Source organism: Microtus oregoni, unplaced genomic scaffold (genome assembly GCF_018167655.1).
Source record: "Microtus oregoni isolate MIOR12 unplaced genomic scaffold, Mior012 000067F_ref0000223, whole genome shotgun sequence".
NCBI classification, from domain to species: Eukaryota; Metazoa; Chordata; class Mammalia; order Rodentia; family Cricetidae; genus Microtus; species Microtus oregoni.
Window position 1 is genome coordinate 4,918,880 of NW_024543974.1, and position 24,614 is coordinate 4,943,493.

Sequence of the window (24,614 nt, forward strand, 5' to 3'; positions counted from 1 at the left end):
GTTCTTGGCATTTGTGGTGTTTGTCCTAGCCTGCTGTTTCTGGTTGCACTGCCGTCAGTCCGGCCACAGACTCAGGGAGGAGAACAAGGTGGACATTCCGAGAGAAGGGCAGAGAGCCCTCAGTAAACACCAGGACAGTCTTTTAAAATCATATTCAAAGGGAGAAAACTTGGATAGGCCTAAAAGAAAAAAGGAAAAGGTAAAAGAAAAGGATCCTGATACAGTCCTCCCTAAAGGGGAGGCAAATGAGAAGAGGGGAGGTCCCCTCTATCCAGTGCTTGAAGAATTTGCGGGCCTGGATTGGTCTGAGGAGGAGTTAGACCCTCAGGAGGAGGAAGAACTGGAGGAGGAAAGATATGGGTGGAGGCCCCCCCCGACATAATGCATCAGGGGGGTAGGTATGGGTCCATTGGCGCCTCAGGAACCACACCCGCCCCCTGGGCCTCCATCCTATTCACAAGTGGGAGGGGGATGCCATTTTATTAAAAGAGATACATGGGTGCGTCTAGGGTCTGCATTTCCAGTTTTTGAAGACCTGCAGACTAATGAGAAATATTATGAGCCTGTATCTTATAAACAGTTAAAGGATTTATTGGAAGCAGTTTGAACCTATGGAGTTACAGCTAATTATACCATAGCCTTGCTGTGTAGAATTGCCAACACAGCCATGACTCCTACAGATTGGTTTGAGATTGCTAAGGCTTGCCTAAGTATGGGACAATTTTTGGATTTTAAATCCATAGTTACAGATAAAGCTCATGTCCAAGCTAGAGTAAATGCCCAGAATAATCATCCCCAATGGACAGCGGATATGCTTTTGGGGCAAGGGCAATGGGCTGCCAACCAGCTAGGATAGCCTCAGGAGGTGTACCAACAGATTAATGATATCTGCTATAGGGCATGGAAGTCTTTGAATAATAAAGGAGAAGTCAAAGGCCACCTAATAAAGATTATTCAGGGGCCAAATGAACCCTTCTCTGATTTTGTAGCTAGAATGTTTGATATGGCTGGAAAGATTGTCAGGGATGTGGATCAGGTGATGCTGTTGGTACAGCATATTGTTTTTGAACAGAGTACTAAGGAATGTCAGGGGGCCATTACTCCTGTTAAAGGGAAGGGAATTGAGGCCTGGCTGAAAGCCTGCCGAGAGATTGGAGGGGCCCTTACCAATGCAGGCCTAGCAGCTGCTGTTTTATCTGCTACTCAGGCCACAAAGACCAGAAAAGGAGGAGTATGTTTCAAATGTGGACAACAAGGGCATTTTAGGAGAAAATGCCCATTACTGAAAGGGCTGTCATCTCGGGCTCGGACTCCTAATGTAAGACAACCTGGCCTTTGCCCAAGATGTAAGAATGGAAAGCATTGGGCCAATGAATGCCGGTCTCTTAAGGACATCAATGGGCAGCCCATTGTACAGCTCAGTGGCCAGGAGTCAAAAAACGGGTTGAAGGGCCCCCGTCCCCAGGGCCCGAAAATTTATGGGGCACTGCAGCACACCACCATTCCCAACCCAACTGTATCCGCCGAGCAACCTCAGGCTCAGCAGGGTTGGACCTCCGTGCCTCCACCAGACTGGTGTTAACCCAGGAGATGGGAATTCAGGTGGTTGATTCTGACATGAATGGCCCATTAGAAAAAGAAACAGTGGGGATTGTCTTAGGGCGATCCTAATCCACTATGAAAGGCTTGATTGTCTTTCCAGGAGTCATTGATTCCAATTATACTGGAGTGATTAAGATCCTGTGTCATTCTTCCTGTGGTGTGATTTCTATTGCGCCAGGGGACAGGATTGCCCAACTGCTTATACTACCATCTAAGCATGAGACCTTTCCTGCACATCTTAAGGAAAGGAATGACAGGGGTTTGGGCTCCACTGGAGTGGACCTTGCCTGTCTATCTATGGAACTAGATCAGAGGCCCATGTTGGATTTAATGATAGAGGGAAAGATATTCTCCGGATTGGTGGATACTGGGGCAGACCGGAGTATCATCCAGCTGCAAGCCTGGCCTAAGCGCTGGCCATTGAAACAGTCATCTCAATCCTTACAAGGGCTGGGCTACGCTCGCACACTATACATGAGTGCCAAAGAGCTGGTCTGGAAAATGGAGGACCAACAAGGCACGGTTCAACCCTTTGTGGTTGAAGTCCTCATTAATTTGTGGGGCTGTGACATTCAACATCAATTGAAACTTAAGCTAACTAATGATTATTCAGAGGCTAGTAAAAGTATGATGAAAAGACATGGTTTTGTTCTGTCTAAGGGCCTGGGGAAAAATCTTCAGGGTTGTCACAGGCCTATAGAGTCTATGAAAAAAACAGGATAGAAGGGGCCTGGGTTTTTCCTAGGGGCCACTGAAGAATTGGCTTCCAATAACAGTCTTGTCCCCATACCCTGGGAGTCCAATAAGCCCGTGTGGGTTCCTCAGTGGCCCCTTTCTCAAGAAAAATTGGAAGCTGCAAATAACCTGGTTTTAGAACAATTACGGCTAGGGCATGTGGAGCCTTCTGTTTCACCATAGAATGCCCCTATCTTTGTTATTAAGAAGAGCTCAGGAAAATGGAGATTATTACATGACTTGCGTGGAGTTAATGCTCAGATGCAGGTTATGGGTGCAGTCCAGAGGGGACTACCCTTACTCTCTGCCTTGCCACATAGCTGGCCAGTCATGGCCTTGGACATCAAGGATTGCTTTTTTCCATTCCTTTGCATCCGGATGATAGGGAGCGATTCACATTCACTTTGCCATTGGTTAACCATGAGCAAACCAATACTCATTATCAATGGAAAATGCTCCCACAGGGGATGGCCAATAGCATGACAATATGCCAGCTGTATGTAGCTCAGGCCCTCCAACCCGTTAGACAACAATTCCCAAAAATGAGAATAATTCATTACATGGATGACGTCCTGTTGACTGCCTCTTCGCAGGAAATGCTCCTGGCCGCATTCCAGGAAACGGCCTCGGCCCTACACCATTGGGGCCTGGTCTTGGTACCCGATAAGATCCAACAGACTACTGCTATAAAATTTCTGGGGGCAATTATATCCCCTTTGATGGTGACCCCTCAAAAGATTTCCATTCACACCCGTCATTTGAGGACACTTAATGATTTTCAACAATTATTGGGGGATATTAATTGGATTAGGGGGTATTTAAACATCCCCTGGGCAAAGTTGTTGGCCTTGTTTTCTATTTTGGAAGGTGATCCAAATGTTAATTCTAACAGAACTTTGACCCCCTTGGCTGAAAAGGCTTTAAAACAGGTGGAGAAAGCAATGACTGAGGCACAATTATGCCGAATCAACCCTGCTTTGCCCATATTCTTATGCATCTTAAAAACTGCACATTACCCTACTGGGGTGCTATGGCAAAATGGCCCTTTATGGTGGATCCATGGTAATTCTTCAGGTACCAAAGCTATTCAATATTATCCCGAGTTGGTTGCTTCTCAAGTGGTATTGGGAATAAAACATTGCTTAACATCTTTTGCAACCATGCCAGATAAATTGATTATTCCCTATACAAAGGGACAGGTAGAGACATTGGCAGCTTCAGTAAATGAATGGGCTGTTTTGGTTTGCGCTTTTCCTAACCTTATTGGTAATCATTATCCAAGACATCCCCTATTAAATTTTGTGGAAAGGAACTTAGTGTATTTTCCTAAGGTTACCTTTAAAAAGCCCATTAATATGGCCTTGACTGTTTTTACTGATGGCTCCAAAACTGGCAGAGGTGCCATAGTAATTCAAGGTAAGGATCCCATTTTGCTTGATTTTCGACCTGATTCCCCACAAGTCACGGAATGTATGACCATGCTGGAAGTTTTTAAAAGATTTTCAGAACCCTTCAATTTATTTTCAGATTGTAAATATGTGGTAAATGCTGTTGCGTCATTAGAGGTGGCTGCCTTTGTTAGAAATTCAAGTATAGTTTCCAATATTTTGTGTCAAATTCAAGCATGCATTTTACAAAGGGATAATCCCTTTTCATTGGACATATTCGGGCTCATACTTTGCTTCCAGGACCCATGTCTGAGGCCAATGATTTGGCTAACTGCCTTACCCGGTCCATGGCTTTGGTCGTCTCGGACCCTGTACAATTAGCACAAGATTTTCATAAGCTTTGGCATGTGTCTGCCAATACCCTTAGAAGAAAATTTCATATTTCCAGACACATAGCCAGAGAAATAGTTAAAGCCTGTTCTTTATGTGTGACCTTTTTACACCCCCCTAATGTTGGGGTCAATCCTACAGGGCTGCAACCTAACGCGTTGTGGCAAATGGATGTTACCCATGTGCCTGAATTTGGCAAATTAAAATATTTACATGTATCAGTGGATACCTTTTCTGGCATTGTTCATGCCACGCCCCTGGCAGGAGAAAAGGTATCTCATGTAAAAACACATTGCCTTGAGGACTGGGCTGCCTGGGGAAAACCCCTACGCCTTAAGACAGACAATGGCCCGGCATATACCTCCCATGGATTTCGTGCCTTTTGTGCACAGCTCCAAGTGACCCACATTGCGGGTCTTCCATACAATCCGCAAGGACAAGATATTGTGGAGAGAGCCAACAAAAATATTAAAGAAATAGTACAAAAACAAAAAGCGGGAATAGCTGAATCTGCTTCCACCAGGGAAAGAATCTCCCTTGCTCTCTTCACACTTAATTTTTTAAACCTGAATGAGTCGGGTACTGCAGTAGCTGAAAATCATGCAGCAGGCCCTATGGAACAAAAGGAATATGTGATGTGGAAAGATGTATTGGATAACAAATGGTATGGACCGGATCTTGTGGTGGCAAGATCCAAGGGAGCTGTATTTGTTTTTCCACAGGGCCAAGAGGCTCGGCTTTGGGTTCTGAGCCGGCTGACACGCATGATCAAGGAAGTTCCTAAGGATGAGGCTGAGTCTCTGGAGGAAGATCCTGCTGACATCCCTAATGACGTGGATCCAGGGGAAGGCGGAGCACAGAAGGGGAATCCTGTCAGCCTTCCCAAAGGCGATGCCTGTTCGGCATGATGCCACAGTTTTCCCCAGATTTTTACCACCAATAGAAACCTTGATTTACCCTTTTTAATGTATAAGTCTAAAGTAGCCCTTTTAGGAGAAGCACATAACATTACAGAGAAAGGGTCCCTGTGCTTTCAGTTGCGTGGGCATGTTTTTTGGTAAGCTGCCTGGGTGGCTGTGTGTTGTTCCTGTGGTTGGTTTGCTACCTTCGAGCCCAGACCAATAGGGATGAGGCTATATTGGGATAAGGTTATAATCTCTCAGGCATTAGCTACCCTGGAGTGTGGCTCCTTCCCCCAGATATGGTTGTCAGCACTAAGAGACGCTTAGGGCTTCCATCATGCACAGCCTATGCACCCCATGGTATCTGTTGATCCATTGCACTTGGGTAGGTGTGCGGATGTAGGTTCCTGCCACATAGCCTTTGCACCCCCGGGGTTCCTCGAGTACCCATTGCACAGGGAAAGGTGTGTCCATGGAAAATATCTTCTATCCTTGATCGACCATCACATCATGAGGTGGGGGTGAGATTGGATGACGTTAGTCCTGTGCTCATTGCTCACAAACAATAAGGGGGAACTGCAGGGAGCTGGACAGGATCGCCATTACAAGATGGCGCCGACATCCTGTCTTGTTGGAAATAAACAACTCCATATTTGGCTATGCCTTTGAGAGCAGCATGTCCCCCGCTTCCCGCATGCACGGTGGATAATGGTCCTTGAGCCTATCCTGATGCGGTCTGGTGCCAGCTGTTGGTGGCAGCCAAACACAGGGCAACCCGTGTGCCAATTCCCTATTTAAGCAGCTGCCTCAGTGCCCTCGGCCCCTCGCTTCCTGCCCTTCCCTTCCTGCCCCTCGTTTTCCTGCCCCTCTTGCTTCCTGCTCCCCATCAATCAAGGGCACTCCAGTAAAGCATGATCTGAGTAGAATCCTAGTGTGGTGGTTGTTCTTTCTCGCCAATCGAGAGGTTCGCCACAGTGATTCTTAATCTGGAGCCTACTTTTCTAATCCTTTGCTTGATCTGGAAATAGTGAAGAAGAGGTTTTATGAGTGTTCAAGACACAGCCCATTATCATTAGCATAAACAAAGTCCTTTTCCTGTTTTTTTTATGTATCTATTTTTTGTTATTGATGTTCTTATATTCTTAAGTAACTTTAACCTCAAGGATAATTATTGTAATATATTAAGTGACATCTTTTTATTTATATTGTTATAAGGTACAGAGATACATTTTGCTGAGCACTTGGTAGATCAACCTGGTTTATTACTTACCATTGTGTAGTATTCTACTGTATATTAACTTTTCCAAATAGTAGAAATCAACTTGTCCAGTGAGCCTCTATAATTCCGTACCATCTTGTGATGGCCAATATGGTCATAAATATTTCTCTGTCAGTTCCTTTTTGATCTATGTGAATCATTTTTGGAGCAGAAAAATTCAGGAATTAAATGGCTATGGAGTATATGTTTAACTTGTATAAAACTATCTATCGTATTCCAATATGTTTTGCACTAACAGCAACTATAGTACATGGCTCCTTAGCCCCATGTCTCTGTGAGAATTTATCAGTATCCATTCTTTAACATCTACCTATAAAAAATCCCATTGTTACTTTTTTTTGTATTTTTCAGATAACTAAAGAGTTTGAGCTTGAGCATATTTTCAAATGCTTTCTAGTCTTCATTTATTTTTTTCTTCTTTTTAGTCAGTATTATCTATTCAAAGAAACTAGCTGATGATGTACAACATTTTATTTTCAGCTTTGGCTATTCCCTAAATTCTATGCTCAAATTTGAAAATCTGCCCTGGCAGTTCTCAAAAAATGACTAAATTTTCTAATACCAGCAAATAATACTCTTATCAACATAGTTGACCATGTCAGAAAACTAGTAAAAGTGTTTATTTAGGGGATGGAAAGCTTTTATTTCCCTACATGCTATCCATCAGTAAAACAGAATAGCTTTATTTTTAAAATAGATCTTTTTTCTTTATCTCTATCCCTACTCTTAGAATATACTGTGCTACTAATTACACTGAGTTTACATATTTAATAATATGTAATTGACTCTTCTACTTATTTATTTAGGACTTGTCTGTACCCTCTATCTGCTTATTATTTCCTAGAAGGCAAAATAATGTCTGCCTTGGATACTATTTGATCCACAGATCCAGCACAGGTGTCCATTAAATGTTACAGAATAAAAAATGACTTTCATTTTGTTTTGGATCTCTGGGATGATGATCAAGCAAATGCCAACAAACAGCTATAGGGTCCCTTAACCAATTATCCTAGATTATAAATGTATACAAATAACTTAATTAAAAACCGCAATACCCATGTCATTAGTAGACTCTACAGAGATAGAGCTTAGTACTTAATGCATATTTTAGTACCACGCTGTTTTGTAAGGTATATAATACATAAAATACACATAATAGGCAGCACTGGAATTGATAAAATATGCAGTATTGTCAAAATATTAAAAGCATCTTCTCTGTCATTACATGACTTTGCTCATACCACTTTTTGTTATGAAGATCTGCCTGTCACATAAGATTAGATCCATAAATTTGCATTGTTTCAAGTTCCCCATGTGACTGAGAAAATATACATACAGTGATTGGCTCAAGCAAAAATCTAGGTAAAGAGTGAAGATAGATTTCATAATGACTAGGGCTGACCTTAACAATGGCCAGAATTTTTTTCCATAAAAAAGGAACAGAGATTAATCCAGGGACAAAGGAATCATTTCTGAAATCAAGAAAGGGAGAAGGGGAGGAAGTGGGGAACTTGGGGAAAAAGGAAGATTGGGATAAAGGAAGGTAGGATAGGGGAGCACGGAAGCACAATTCTTAGTTAAGGGAGCCAGCTTAGGGTTGGCAAGAGACTTGAACCTAGAGTGGCTCCCAGGAGCCCAAGCCGAGGTACCCAGTTAGTTCCTTGGGCAGCTGAGGATAGGGAACCGGAAATGACCCTAGCCTATAGCAATACTGACAAATATCTTGCATATCATCATAGAACCTTCATCTGGTGATGGATGGAGATAGAGACAGAGACCCACACTGGAGCACTGGACTGAGCTTCCAAGGTCCCAATGAGGAACAGAAGGAGGGAGAACATGAGCAAAGAAGTCGGGACCACGAGGGGTGCACCCACCCATTGAGACAGTGGAGCTGATCTACTGAGAGCTCACCAAGGCCAGCTGGACTGTGACTGAAAAAGCATGGGTTAAAACTGTACTCTCTGAACATGGTGAACAATGAGGGCTGATGAGAAGCCAAGGACAATGGCACGGGGTTTTGATCTTACTTCATGTTCTGGCTTTGTGGGAGCCTAGCCAGTTTGGATGTTCCCCTTCCTAGAGGAACAGAGTGGGGAGGACCTAGGACTTACCACAGGGCAGGGAACCCTGACTGCTCTTTGGACTGGAGAGGGAGGGGGAGAGGAGTGGGAGAGGGGGAGAAGGGTGGGAGGAGGGGGAGAAGGGTAGGAGGAGGGGGAGGGAAATGGGAGTCTGGGAGGAGGTGGAAACTTGTTTTTTTTCTTCCTTTTTCTCAATAAAAAAAAAGAATCCTGCCCCCACAAAAAAAAAAAGAATCACAGAATCTTATAGATCAGGTGCAAAGTCATTGAAGATCACATAGCTTTGATGTTTATGTTTTGAGGATTTTTTCCTGAAATATTTTTTGTACTGAAAAGTCACTCTATTAGGGCTTTGAATTATTAAATTGAGGATAGGAATTATTTTAATGAAACAAAGGTCTTCATATTTTAACTGTTTCCCTAAAGAGGGTAATAATTTGTTCAAAGATATAGAATTGAGAAAGAGACGTACATGAATGAAACTCCCTAATATTTTCAAAATAGTAGCTATGGTAATGAGAGACAAACCAACATTTAGATTCCAAGGAAGTAGAAATTATGGAAGCAGACAAGCGTCAAAGTTGGAAAAAACATTTTATAAAATATAAATCTTGACTCAATACTCAACAGAAGCTATAGAATCTAGAAGTTTATCTGAGAATATAGTTTATGATGTATTTAAATATTATAATATATATTATTGAAACAAAATAAAAGAAAGACAGAGGCCGAAGTAAAACATTCTCAAGGAATGAAGCCTTTACCGTCATTTCTGTTCTGGGCTAGATACAGATTTGCCTAGAGATACAATAAAGAATGGTTTACAGTCTCTTTTCTGAATTTTCTTTAAACCTCTTAATTCTACTTCTGAGATTTTATGCTTAAAAGGTTTTATGATAAACTATTCAAACTCAGTTATCTTTTGTGACTCTACCATCTAGGATTATACAAAAAGTCAAAGGATTTAGATAGTACCCAAACACTGAGTAGACTTCAGTTCAGGAGACTCTTTCTGGTATAAATATTATTGTATCATTCAGTGGCCCTTTAGAACTTTGTTACACTGAGCCTTCAGCAAGAAACATCTTCTATGTGCCACTTATATATAGACAAGTTCTTCTGAGTTCTACTATTTTCTCATCTTTTCATGCAAGGCAGTACAGAGACATGTTTAACTTACAACTTATAAATCCTGCAAGGTAAGAAATGGCTAAGTTAGAGCAGCTACTGAAAATCATGACAATATAAGGAAATAAATAAGATGACACAAGTTTACACAAATATAGATATATTGATATTCTGACCTTTTCCATAATTAGAACACTGACATTCTTGGCCTTGAAATTCAGTTATGTCCTCCAAATCTTGATCAGACTCTCCTTAAAATCATTAAAAGGAAAACTGCATTTATAAAACACTGACTACATTCATTCACTCTTGTTTTATATTTAGGCAATAACTTTTATTCCTAATATTCAAATGCACTTCATTGTGCCTTGTGATCTCAATTTTCATACTTAAATAATATTTGAACTTTGTTCTCAACATTTACTATGTTTTAGAATGAATACAATAGAGATCTATGACATCAAAGAACTTTAACCACACAGTTGTCCCTTGCTCAAATTCAGTTTAAACCACTCATCACAAATTATGAGCTACTGATAATGTAAACACTGTGACAACTTGGATGTTTCTCTAATTGTAGATACGTGGTAAAATTGAGATGACTACCTGTCTGATTTCCTAGACTCAGTGCTCATCTTCATATCCTGGTGCCAAGGTCTCCAGGCTTCCAGCTGGAGCCTATAAACAGTGAGAGCTAAGAGCAAACTTAGGACTCCAAAGAATAGATGAAGAGATGATTGGAGTTATTTTGTACATTCAAATATTTCTAATAAACCAAATTACTGACATTTAGACAAAGTACCCACATAGGAGAGGCCTATATAAACTTCTAAATCAGCTCTAACAGTGCAGTCCCTGTTTACATATTTGCTATGGTAGGCATCTATGGAATATTTATTTTGAGAAAGGGTTCAAAAAAAAGGCTCAAGATGTCTCAGTAGGTAATGGTGTTTGCTACCAAGTGTGACAACATAACTTTAATCCCCAGGGTATATATACATGGTGGAAGGAGGTTTGTCAACTGACTTCCAAAGTCATGCTATAGCATACACAACTGATTTCATACACATATAAAAAACCCAAATGAATAAATGTTAAAATTAAAAACTCACAAGAAAAATAAGAAAAATTATATCTTTTCTTTCCATATGCCATTCAGCTACATACCAAAAACATTTGATAGGCAATAACCTACCAGTCTGAAGAATTTCTCTTTATCCTGGTTTGATATGGGATGTCCTTTAGTATACGTGTTGATTTTATTGGTTGATTAATAAAGCTGTTTCAGTCAATGACTGAGCAGAGTAAAAGCAGGTAAGAAATCCAAACAGAGATATATAGAGAGAGCAGGTGGAGTCAAGAAGACATTATAGCAAGATGCCATAACATCACCAATAAGCCACGGCCTCGTAGTGATTTGTAGAATAATAGAAATGTATTAATTTAAGATTCAAGAGCTAGCTAGGAATACGCTTGAGCTATTGGTCAAACAGTGTTGTAATTAATATAGTTTTATGTGATTATTCAAGTCTGGGTGTCCAAGAAACGAAAACACAGTCTCTGTTTAAAATGACACCCAACACTAGAGAGAAAAATAATATGGAGAAAATTCTCATACACAGTATCGTTCTGAGATTCCTGGAGGAAGGATTGCCATTTTGAACTGAGGTAGAGGTAAGAGCCAGTGGCTGGCTATTGTGCCTTTCTGGCCTTCAGGTTGGAACCCAATTTCTGTTTCTGGATTTTATTAATTGTGCTACACTTGTAAGTCTCATCTTTGCTAGCAACCTTGATTTTGATATCCCAATTTTCTAAAGAATGTAATTTAGCCTTGTGATAAATTGAAGTATATCTTCTCAATTCATATGCGGTAGATTTAAGGTTCCCAAATGACTCTAATTAAATACAGTAATTTATAGATTTTATTTTTATTAAAGTAATGAGTAGGTCCATAGTCTAATATGGGTCTAATATTCTTTATAAGAAATGGTTAGAATGCAGACATGCGCAGAAGGAAGATAATTTGAAGACCATGAAAAATTGGCTACATGTAATCATATCTGATAACACCTTGATTATAGATTTCTAGCCACTAGAATTATGAGAATATAATTGTCTGCATTTTTTTTGCCTCAGGTTTAGAGCACTAATATTCATGCCATTGATGTTATATGTAGCCTTTATTAACCTTTTTAATGAAGGAACTTTTTAAAATTATGCTTTTAATTGAAATATATTACTTTCCCCTTTCCTTTTTCTTCCTCCTACCTCTCCCATACTCCCTGTATCTGCCTCACATAGACAGCTTCTTTTCCATTAATTACGCTTGTTACATATATGTAACAATATGTACACAGTGACAGATGGATAAATATGTAAATGAAACCTGTTAAATCTTCTTCTGTTTGTTTTATATAGTTTAAAAGCTTACCACTTACTTACATTGTATATGCTATTAGGGGGCCTGTCCCTGAGAGAAGCTAATTTGCCCTCTGGCAGTAGTCATTAGTTGCCTATAGTTCTTTGACTATTGGTTGCACTCTATGAGACAGCCCTTCTTCCACATTAGCATGTCTATTGATATTGTTATGTTACTTGTGGTGACAATGTTTTCCATAAGAGCCATAAACTACTTAACAAAGCCCAGTACTAGTCATGGGAAATCTTGTTTTGAGTTGTTGGTTAAGATCGTTCACATGATTCCCAGAACAATGTAGGGTATTGTTGCTGCCCTTGATTAAATCTAAGTGGTTGAAATTACATTCCTATTGCTGAAGATTACATGCACTTTGGAAACAGTGCTTGAATAATTTGATATTTGAAAGTCTTGCTCCTATGTGTACTGTTCAAAGTACCAAAAAGTATTATGCAAACATTCAAGGGAGGGATGCAATCAATAGTCCTATTCACCTAAGTTGCCTATGAATCACAACAATGACCAGCCTTGCAAGATATCTGTAAAGCTCCATAGTGGCATTCACATGTTGTCAGTAATCAACAGCTGTCTAGTTGGAATTAAGGCCCACTCAACAGGAGGGAAATCATATCTAATTCTAGAAACCTAGACAGCTACCCAGGACTAGTGAGGTTCTGGATCATAGAGGAGAATCTATTAGAAACACTTTACTAGACCAATGTAATCCCTAACTACACTCTTACATTTTTGCTTTTACCCAAAGGTAAATGTAGTTTTTACCCCTCATCAAATAAGCTTCTGTGTATAGGAAATGGTCACTATGGGAAACTAGTGCTGGACAGGATGTAGATATCAAGGTGTTATGGGGAGTTCAGACTCAACAGACATATCTTCAACACAACTCCAACAACCTAAGGCTCAAAGAACATACAAAAGAAGATAGGAGAAAAATGATAAGAACCCAAGGAACAGGAAATCTGCTGTGAGATGGTGTATCCTAGAAATGATTGCCTAAATAACACCTGAACAAAATGCAGCACTTAGTATCTACCATTGATCTAGCACAACTCTCAGCCTTGGACATAAAAATAGGAAATAAGGCAACAAATACCCTTATCTTAAAGGCAGGACCGAAGAATGGAATCTAGGTTCTGCTCTTTATTGGTATATAAGCTTAGGTTATCTACTTATCTATCCTGTGTCTCTATTTTACACATCTGCAAAAGGTGTGCTATAGTGGTCCATTTTGAATTTGTTATAAATAGAAGTGATTATGCATTAAACACAACAGCATGTAGAAAGTATAAACCCTTCATTCTCATTATTTCAGGTTTTACTGCAGATAGTTAAAAAAATAAATACATCAACTAATTTAACATAGTTGTAAGTACTATGAAAAACTATGATGTGTGTGGAATATTTTATTTATTTATTTATTTTATTGAAAAAAATTCTGCCTCCTCCCCGCCTCCGATTCCCTCCCCTTCCTCCCACTCCTTTCCCCCTCCCCCCAATCGTATCCCCCTCTCCCCACTCCTCTACCTTTTCCCCCACTCAATTCCCTCTCCCTCTCAAGTCTGAAGAGCAGTCCAGATTCCCTGCCCTGTGGGAAGTCCAAGGTCCTCCTCCCTCCATCCAGGTCCAGGAAGGTGAGCATCCAAACAGGCTAGGCTCCCACAAAGCGAGTTCATGCAATAGGATCAAAACCCAGTACCATTGTCCTTGGCTTCTCAGCAGCCCTCACTGTTCACCATGTTCAGAGTGTACGGTTTTATCCCATGCTTTTTCAGTCCCAGTCCAGCTGGCCTTGGTGAGCTCCCAATAGATCAGCTCCACTGTCTCAGTGGGTGGGTGCACCCCTTGTGGTCCTGACTTCCTTGCTCATGTTCTCCCTCCTTCTGCTCCTCATTGGGACCTTGGGAGCTCAGTCTTGTGCTCCATGTGGGTCTCTGTCTCTATCTCCATCCATCACCAGATGAAGGTTCTATGGTGATATGCAAGATATTTGTCAGTATTGCTATAGGATAGGGTAGTTTCAGGTTCCCTATCCTCAGCTGCCCAAGGAACTTACTGGGGACATCGCCTTGGGCTCCTGGGAGCCACTCTAGGTTCAAGTCTCTTGCCAGCCCTAAGATGGCTCCCTTAATAGGATATATACTTCCCTGCTCCCAAATCCACCCTTCCTTTATCCCAACCATCCCATTCCCCAAAGCTCCCCCAATCCTCCCCTTCTCACTTTTCTCACCCCATTTCCCCTTACCCCCATCCCACCCCACCCCCAAATTCCCAGTTTTTGCCTGGCAATCTTTTTTTTTAAACTTTTTTTTTCTTTTTTTTTTATTGAGAAAAGGAGAAAAAAAAACAAATTTCCTCCTCCTCCCAGCCTCCCATTTCCCTCCCCCACCTCCCACCCTTCTCTCCCTCCTCCCATCCTTTTCCCCCTTCCCCCACTGCTCTCCCCCTCCCTCTCCAGCCCAAAGAGCAGTCAGGGTTCCCTGCCCTGTGGTAAGTCCTAGGTCCTCCCCCCTCCGTCCATTTCTAGGAAGGTGAACGTCCAAACTGGCTAGGCTCCCACAAAGCCAGCACATTACGTAGGTTCAAAACCCCGTGCCATTGTCCTTGGCTTCTCATCAGCCCTCATTGTCCGCCATGCTCAGAGAGTCCAGTTTTATCCCATGCTTTTTCATTCACAGTCCAGCTGGCCTTGGTGAGCTCCCAATAGATCAGCTCCACTGTCTCAGTGGGTGGGTGCTCCCCTCGTGGTCCCGACTTCTTTGCTCATGTTCTCCCTCCTTCTGTTCCTCATTGGTACCTTGTGAGCTCAGTCCAGTGCTCCAATGTGGGTCTCTGTCTCTGTCTCCATCCATCACCAGATGAAGGTTCTATGATGATATGCAAGATATTCGTCAGTATTGCTATAGGATAGGGTAGTTTCAGGTTCCCTATCCTCAGCTGCCCAAGGAACTAACTGGGGACCTCGGCTTTTTGCCTGGCAATCTTGACTACTTCCCATATCCAGGCGGATGACTATATGTTTTTTTTTTTTTGGTTTTGTCTTCTTATTTAGCTTCTCTAGGCCCACAAATTATAGGCTCAATGTCCTTTATGTGTGGAATATTTAAATGATAAAAACAGGAAAGAACATCCAGAAGATCTATCAAGCATATTCCAGAGTATTTATTAGTCAAGGACAAATTGCATTAATTGAACAAATTTTATTATTGTCATGAACAGACTAAAGGTAGAAATTAGGTAAAGATTACTTTAGCCAGAGGAGTAAGGAATTATAAAGGGCCTGATGTGGGGAAGATGTTTGACATGTGACAGGAACCATAAAATATTAGTGTGGTAAGGCAATATGTGAAGTAGGGAGAATGTATAAAATTAATTGAATCAGAGAAAAAGGTTCCTGACAAAAGGTTTGATTATAGGACAAATCTGCCTTTATATTATGATATAATGCAAATACACTTGGGCCTTTATAAAACATACAAATTTCTAAGAATTTTCCTTTAGAAATTTTTCTTGATTAGTCTCAATACCCATTAATTAGGTATCAGGGATATGACAAGTATCAAAACAGACAAAAACCATTTGCCTCAATGGGAGCTCGGGAAGAAAGAAAATGAGTATCTTTGAAGATGCCATAGAACATTACATACCAATACAAGTTAAAGGAGAAAGAAGTTATAACTTAACAGGTGGGGATGGAAATATTGACAATGCAGATAATTTGCAATTTTTAAATAGCCTGATTGATTCTGGGTTGAACATGCAAATATGGGATTTGTTAGCAGGCAGATTTTTTAAGGTAATGTGGTCCAATTGGCTGAGATCTCCAGATGAATGAACATAGAAAGATAAGTCCAAATAGTACTTGGGAAAATGAGGAGGAACCAGCAAAAGAGAGCAAATGGGAGGCCAGTGAACGAGAGATGAAAGCAAGGATTTGCAGTATCCTTGTTTTTAAGTAAAGAACATATTTCTAGGAAAAATGAATGCCAGCTGTGTCAACAGGATTTTTCTAGGTCAAGTAAGATGATGACTAAAACTTGCACATTAGCTTTAGCACAAATGGTTCATCAAGATGACAGGAGGGAATATATGTGGTGGCATAATGGCAAGAGTTTGAGGAAGTTCTGTTAGAATTGCTTTCACTTTCTCAGTGAATAATAGAAAGCTGGTTTATGAGTCACAATTGAAGTTGGGAAGAAGGAGATGGAAGCTTGGGGTGTAGGAATAGGTAGAAATAATCACCTTGGAAAATGTAAGAATTGGAAAAACCTGGAAAATATTGTATGCCTGCTGAGCTGCATTAAAAATCCACCTAGAGTTCATGGTCAGGAATTTAATGTGAGATTGGAAAGCATAGCTGCAGGCTATTCCCTTAACCCAGTCATGCATAGCAGTGATAATACAGTCCCACACATCAAAGTTAGAGATCTAACCTAGATTGGGGTTTTCCTCAGCAGAGTGAGAGATCAGCCCGAGCTGACAACATATAGAGGGAACAATTTTAATAGTGATTATGGCATTAAGGGAGGAAGAGGTTAACATCAGATAAACAAGAAACCGGGTTGCCAAACCTGAACACATGGTTGTAGATGGGTTGCAACTAATTGAGCATCAAGATGGCAAATGGAAGAAAGAAAAGGAACAATAAGACTGACATTGGGGGGTTACTGTTATTGGAAGTAATAAGTGGCATGATGGTTTGAAGGAAGATACCTGCAGAAGAGGAAGACATCAACAGACTAGACCAGGGTGTTAAGAGATCCATCCCACAATAATCACTGCAGGAATACTATTTGGAAGAATGATACTAAGTCAGGAATAGAAATATTCACAGCAGAAGTAACCAAGGATTGGCAGAAAAGCAAAAATGACACAGAGGAGAAACTGTCAAACTCCAGCAGATTTTTAAAATCCCCATTGTAGCTAAAGACCTGGTATAAATCAATTTCTAGTCATTACTTTACGTATTTCACCTCCTTTTATGCCCTGTGTATCATTCCTGTTAGAATAAGAAATAAATGAAATCAAACTTAATTAGAAATGGAGACCACTTAGTTGGGACTTTATTTAAAAAATACAGATATTTTCTTTGTAGACTCTGGGGCCATTAAATTGATAGGAAACAAAGACATTACTCTTTAGGAATGAAATATCATAAAAGAGATAACCAGAAACATGTCAAACTTTACTTATTTGACTTGTAAATGTAGAAGTCATTAATTTGGCCACAAATTTACTTATAAAATAATTGTTAACTATCTTTTATGTATAATACTTATTACAAGAGCTGCTGAGAAGGTGAGGAAGAACCCTGATACTATGATTCTCAGTCTAGTGATAAAGGAAACACATAGACAAGGTGAGTTGGGAAATTTTTAGATTTCAGGAAATAATAAGAGAGAAATCATGAGCCCATATTTTATTCTAAAGTTTTACTCTAGGTGTCTAGTCCAGATCACCTGTACCAGATATATTTGATGATATAATTATTCTTTTTTTTGTTATTGTTGTTTTTGTTTTTCGAGACACGGTTTCTCTGTGGTTTTGGAGCCTTTCCTGGAACTAGCTCTTGTAGACCAGGCTGGTCTCGAACTCACAGAGATCCGCCTGCCTCTGCCTCCCAAGTGCTGGGATTAAAGGCGTGCGCCACCACTGCCCGGCTTATAATTATTAAATTTACAGACTAAGATACAAAGACCCATGTAGATTTAACTATTTATGGATTTAATTTTTTTTTCTGAATGTGTCCTTCTGTTTCTTCCCATGCAAAATGAGGAAAATAATAACAATAAAATTGCCAGCATATGCCTGCTTTATAATAATGGGAACTCATGTGTGTGAAGGACTCAGAATGCTTCTTAGGACAGAGTGAATGTTGATTCTTAAATACATTTTTACCATGGCAAAACTATAGTTTAGAAAGGCTAATTATGAACCCTAGTATATGTGTTTTTTTCTTTTAGAGAGTCTTTGTTGGTTGCACGTCATGCATTCTGAGTCCACTTATCTTCGTGTCCTCTCACATCTGCCCTCTGTGCTTGCAACCTCCCCCCCCAATCAAAACCAAATTTAAAAGAACAACCAAAACCAATAAAACAAATAAAATATACAAAACTGAAAACAATACCCACCCACACACCCCACCCCCCAAAAAGGAAAAATCTTGTAGTGAAAGCGATAGTGTAGTCAATGGAATCCCACAGTCCATTCATCTTTACCGGCAGTTATTGATTTCTATAAGTCACTGGTCGGTCTCAAGGCTTCTGGTTCCTGCTATACCACCTATAAAGGGCTCTCTGTGGGGCTTCTCTTAGACATCCTGTTGATGTCCTGTATCATGGCCTGATGTTTTAGGTTGTAGATTTGTTTGTTCCCTTTGCATGTTCCAACAGTTCATACATTCAGTGAATGCTTGGAGAGGGAGAATTCGTTGCCCTGGTTCTGGACCGAGGAGGTATCTCTGTGTGTCAGCTCGCTACCTTTTCCTCCTTATGGCTCCTCAGGCACATTCTCCAGCACTACCATGGCTAGCTTACCCAATGCAGTCTACAGAAAGGAGCAAGGCCAGTTTTCCTGCTCTCAGTGCCCTCAGATCTGGGTCCCCCTCACTCACATTGCCGAACCACTCTACTGGTTTGTGCAGGTAAGGCACAGGGCCCTCTCTTCTGATTCTGATTGCTTCAGGAGAAAAATGAAAGGGAGAGGTCAGCTCTCTTGCTGGCACCCCCTAAAGACTGGCTTCCTTGCAGCACCCCTGACAACAGGGTCAGTTCTAGTGTGCTTCCCAGGTAGGGTGCAGAGCCCGCTTTCCTGTGTACTGCAGCTGGTGTGGGACAGGGCTAGTTTTCTCACTCTTGTGACCCCTGGGACAGCTTTCTCACCTGCCACAGGTTTCAAGAGGTGGAAGGAGGAGAGCATCTTTCCCTTACACATGCCACCTCATGGCAGACAAGGGGCTCAGTTCTCCTGCTCTCACACTTTAGGGTTGGCTTTCCTATATCCCAGACAGTCCCAGGGTCAGTTCTGGTGTGCTGTTTATATGAGGTGCATGACATTTGATGAGGAGTTGGGTCATCTTTCCTGAGTGCGTGCGTGGGTGAGCTCTCTCATGAGAGGTAGGGCCAGCTCACCTGCTGCAGTAACCAATGAGGGTCACTGCCAGTCTTCCCAGGGCCAGTGAAGGGCAGGGCCAGCTCATCACAGCATGGTTCCAATGACCCCCATGCTAACATGGCCTATAGACAGCAACACAGACCACAGTTGCAGCAGACAAAGTCCTCAGTAGTAGCTCAAGCCTGGCGGCCACCACAGCCCCTATGATAGCACTCCAGAAGTAGCATAGACAAACATGATCATAGGGGGCTGACCAGACCCCAACCATCCACAGAGTCCTCTGTGACAACTGAAGTCACAGAAACCAGCCCAGACCCAGGCTGCTGCAGGGCCATGGATCCATACATGCCCTTTGCAAGCAGTCAGTGCCCAGATGTTTCCATAGTTCCAGGTAGCAGCACCAGCTATCCAGGTTAGCATGGCCCAGGACAGAGCATGGTCCTCAGATACCAACATGGTTTGAGGTGGCCAAACAGACTTCAGTCATCTGCATGGCTCTTTGTGACAAAAGGAGCCCTGAATATCAACTCAGACCCTCATGGCTTCGGTGCCATGGACCCAGACATGGCCCTCTGCAGCAGCGCCGGCTCAGAAGACATCATGGCTCTTGTTGATAGTGCAGGCCAATATCAGGATGTCCTGGGTGCTAACACAGTCCTCTGACACCCTCATGGCCACAGGTTGTGACCCAGACCCCAGGTATCTATGTGACCTTCAGTGGCAACATGGGCCATGGGCCTTAATACAGACCCTGGCTGCGGTAGGACCATGGACCCAGATAACGTCCTTGGCAGCTCAGGATAGGTTGTCAACATGGCCACAGGTGGCTGTGTAGGCCACCCAGATTGATGTGGTCCCCACAACAACATTTTCCTCAGACACAAATGGAGCCTCAGGTGGCAGCCCAGACCACAGCCTCCTGCATGGTTTCCAGCCCTGCATGGTCCCTAGTGGGGACAGGAGCCACAGACATCAACACAGCCCCCCTAGGCTGCTCCTAGAGGAAGACATGGGTCTGGTCATAGCCCAGGCCCAGACATCTCTCTGGATTCGGTGGCCACCTGGCTATTCTCTTCAACCTGTTTCTCACCACTATCACCTCTCCAGTACGCCTCTCTCCCCAGCCCACAAACCATTTCGCCTGTCTCTCTCATTCATATCTACACCCTGTATTCTCTCACCATAATGGTGCCCGATAACCCAGACCAGGGCTCTTGGTTGTGTCATAGGTGGCACTTAGTTGAATACTACCCACTTTAGCCACAAGGAATGGTGCAGAACTGTTGTCTTTCATCTCTCCTGTGCCGGGGCCTAGAGACCTTGGGCAGCACTTGGTATGATGGTACTCAATCCTGGTTGATTGTAACCACCCAGACCAAATAGTCTAGGAGGGCAACCTCTCTGCCCTATGTCAATGCAGGCCCTTAATATACAATTTTAAGAAATGAATAAGTGTAGTTGCTCAATCAATATTTTTTTCTGAGGGACAAGAATGTTCTCATGTGGCTTCCAAGCCCACTGAAGCCCATGTCCTATACCCTACTGCATTTTTACACAGGTGGACAAGAGTTAAGCATAGGAAAAAAATACATCCAGTTTTAGTTTCATTCTCCATTCCTGAAGATATTCAACAAATTTCACTGCAGAATTAAGACATGTGCTATGTTAAATGGTGGCACAAAATCAAAATGAAACAACTACAGGAGAGGAGAGCATTCAGTAACATGGTGAAAAAAGTGAGAAATAAGCAATATGTTCCAATTTTTCTCATTGGCAGATTACATACAATACCTCAAAGTGCTATTACTATTTCTTTGCGTTTTATTTTATGGTTGTGAGCCTAGCCTTTAACGGCTGAGCCATCTCTCCAGCCCACGTTTTATTTTCTATAGAGGAAAATTCAGGTTTATGTATACACACACACACACACACACACACACACACACACACACACAAATAGATAGATGGATAGATAGATAGATAGATGAAATTTCTAGTGAAATTAAACTAGAAATAAAAGACCCATTTAACAATTACAGTGCCATAAAGAAAAAGGACAGGTCTTGACTTGCCTAACTCTTATTTTCTAAGTTCCATAAAATTAAGAATTCCATTAGATAAGACGTGAACAACTACTACTCAGTAAAAAAAAAAAAAATTGTAATCCCTTCAGGCTAGATTTTAAATGTTGGCTCCTGTCCTACACACCAGACTGGATATTTATGATTGTAATACTGTAGTAGCTAATGAAAATTAAGCTAATATTGCCATGCATCTAGCACAAAATACACTAGTGCTAATATTCTGTCCTGTGTAGAATTATGTGGTACTTTCCTATGTAATCCCCCTCATGGGGAAGGCTTTCTCACCCATGACCATCAACTCGGACTGGCTCCTGATGGAGTGATGGAGGAAGGTCATTGGCTAATAAAGGAACTGCCTTGGCCCATTTTATTGGTTAGAACATAGGTAGGTGGAGTAAACAGAAAAGAAGGCTGGGAGGAAGAGGAAGTGAGCTCAGACTCCACAGCTCTCCTCTCTGGAGCAGATCCTCAGAGAGACGCCATGCTCCCGGTTCCTGGGCAGACACACGCGATGAAGCTCCGACCCAGGATGGACTAGAATCTTCCTGGTAAGCGCACCTAGGGGCGCTACACAGATGATTAGAAATGGGCTAAATTAATATGTGAGAATTAGCCTAGAAGAGGCTAGATAGAATTGGGCCAAGCAGTGATTAAAAGAATACAGTGTCCGTGTAATTATTTCGGGGCATAAACTAGCAGAGCAGGCAGCCTGGGTACTGGGAACGCAGCCCCGCCACTCTTATTACTACAATGGAGGAAGGTCATTGGTTAATTATAATAAAGAAACTGCTTGGCCCTCATAGGTTAAAACATAGGTGGGAGGATTAAACAGAACAGAATGCTGGCAGAAAGAGGAAGTGAGCTCAGATGCTATGCTTCCTCTCTCTGGGCCAGATGCGATGCAGTCAGCCACCAGGTCAGACATGCTGAATCTTTCCCGGTAAGCGCAGCTCGTGGTGCTACACAGATTAGAAATGGGCTAAATTAATACGTGAGAATTAGCCTCGAAGAGGCTAGATAAAATGGTCCAAGCAGTGTTTTAATTACTACAATTTGTGTGTTGTTATTTCGGGGCATAATCTAACCAGGCGACCAGGAGCTGGGGCAGCAGGAACACAGCCCACAGCTCCTACTACAGGCTCCTATCAAGAAAATTTAACTGTATGCTCTCCCTTGCAATCTTTGCCTCTGTACTTTTTGTACTTTTTGTTCTATTATTAATATGTTTGCTACTTCTGTATCTCTATAGTTGCAAGCTCCCTGAAGACAGGAACAAAGCTAACTCCTTTCAGATTCCTTATAACCTAAAACAAGGTCTGAGGTAGTATAGACAAAGGAAAGAGGGCAGAAGATTGGGGTGAGCAGAATGAGTGTGAGTCCCTGCTCTAGTCAGCTAGATACAAGGATGTTTCAGCAAGCTATTCCCAGCTCTTCCCTGCTAATTTAACCAAGGGACTTCAAGATTTCCACTAAAACAGCTTCAAGAAACTTCCTGTGAAAATGGAATCATCCTCTACACGAAGAGGAAATACTGTGTATAAAGTAAGTAATTTAGTTGCTATATTTCCCCTTCCTCATCTCATTCCTGTTCCCTTTGTGAAAAAGAGGACTCCTTCTAAGTCCACTAGGGTTCCTGAAATGGAGGGAAGACAGGAAGCAGGAAAATCCACCATGATTCAGAAGGCATATATGAGAGAATTCTCACTCTTTTCCCCCTACCCTTTTTTCCAAGTCAGTGAAAAGACAGACATTTCAAGAGTCTGACTGAAAATATACAGTTTTCTTTTGCATTCAAAACCACCAGCAGCATTTCAGGCAATTTGTCTCCAAAACATACACATTAATTGGAAAGCATCCTTTCTAAAATTTGAATTGCACCATTGTGTCGTGGTTTCATTTCTTTTTTCAAGGCCAACCTCAGAATCTTCAAGGCTTTGTGACAGCAAGTGATAGTGTGTGAAGTAGTTCTTTCCAAGTGCCAACAGAGGCATCTGTTGTGAAGCCCCCTCCCCCTCTCCCTTCCCCCTCCCCGTTACAAGTTAGGAAGGCTTTTCCCTAAACCTCAAATGTATTCAGCCTTTTGTGTTGCCATGGACTAGCACTGCCACAGAAATGATGTCTCAGCATGGTGTCTTCCCACGTTATTGCACTCTGAAAGACCATCAAATCTCTTGGTTATTAATCTAAGCAAAGTGACTGTGAAAGCCAGTCATGGACCCCATAGGAACAAATCCAAAGAGGACAATTTGTTTGGAAACTACACTTTATATCCTGACTCTCTTTTTCCACCTTAAAAGAATTATACAAAGTAGATGTACAGGGATTTGTGTAGTAATTTTTATTAAGAGAATATAAATTGAACTTCAAAATGCATTTAGAAATGTCTATTGTTTCCAGAGCACTAGATATAAGCTGCATAGGGAAAGAGATATCTACATCATCCTTCTTTACCTGATCTTGTAAATGTGTGTTTTGTATATTCAAATGCAGTCCATAACACATGGGCAAAAGAATAATTTAAGCAACAAAGAATAAAGCAGAAGAAACCTAGAAAAGGCCTTAAAAGTATTTTGTCAGCATGGTATCAGTGTAGCTGTGCATTAGTCATCTGGATCCTTGTTAGAAAATCTATATGAGGTCTGCAGAAATGTTCAGCCATTATAGGCTAGCTAACTACCAAAAAGACAAAATAAAGATGATCTGCCCCATTCTTTTGATTTTGTGATTGCCATATTATCTATGAGAGAAATGAATAAATTTTTAATTTAATTGAGCAACTGTGTGATTTTCTAAAATGTGAATGAGCAACTGTGGTGATTTAAAGCAGATGATTCAGTAGATTAAGCTATACTCCTTAGTACTAGTCATTTCAAGAATATTTTATCACTCCTAGAAAGAAATCTTGTTACTTATCATGGGATTTTCTCCATTCATTGTTCCCTAGAGTGATAATTGATCTTCTTCTGTTCTAGACATTTGATATGAATAGAATTATGTACTATGTGGCCTTTCATGTCTCACTCATCATGTGGAATAATCTTTCCAATATTCATTTATACTGCAGTGTGGATCAGTACTTTATTCTTTGTTATGTATATATAATATTCTGCTTTATAGTAACATGTTATTTCACTTAGCCATTTAATTGTTGGTGGAATTGGGCTATTTCCATTTGGGGGATGATTAGAGATCATGTAATGATAGCAGGCAACAGCTGAAGCTATGTAACAGGAAGACAGAATTTAAGAGAAGGACATGCTTATGCTCACAAAAGAAGTCATTGACAAAGAAAGACTTCTTAGCCATGATTATGCTTTTTCTCGTCATGGCTCATACTGAGGATACTGTGTGAACTTTTTAAAAATATTTCTTCGCAGGATCTTAGAAAGGATATATTGGGTAAGCTGTCATATCTGAATAGTCTACAATTGATGAGGGGCTGTCAGCATCTGGTTGAATAAACTGTTCCTGGATAACA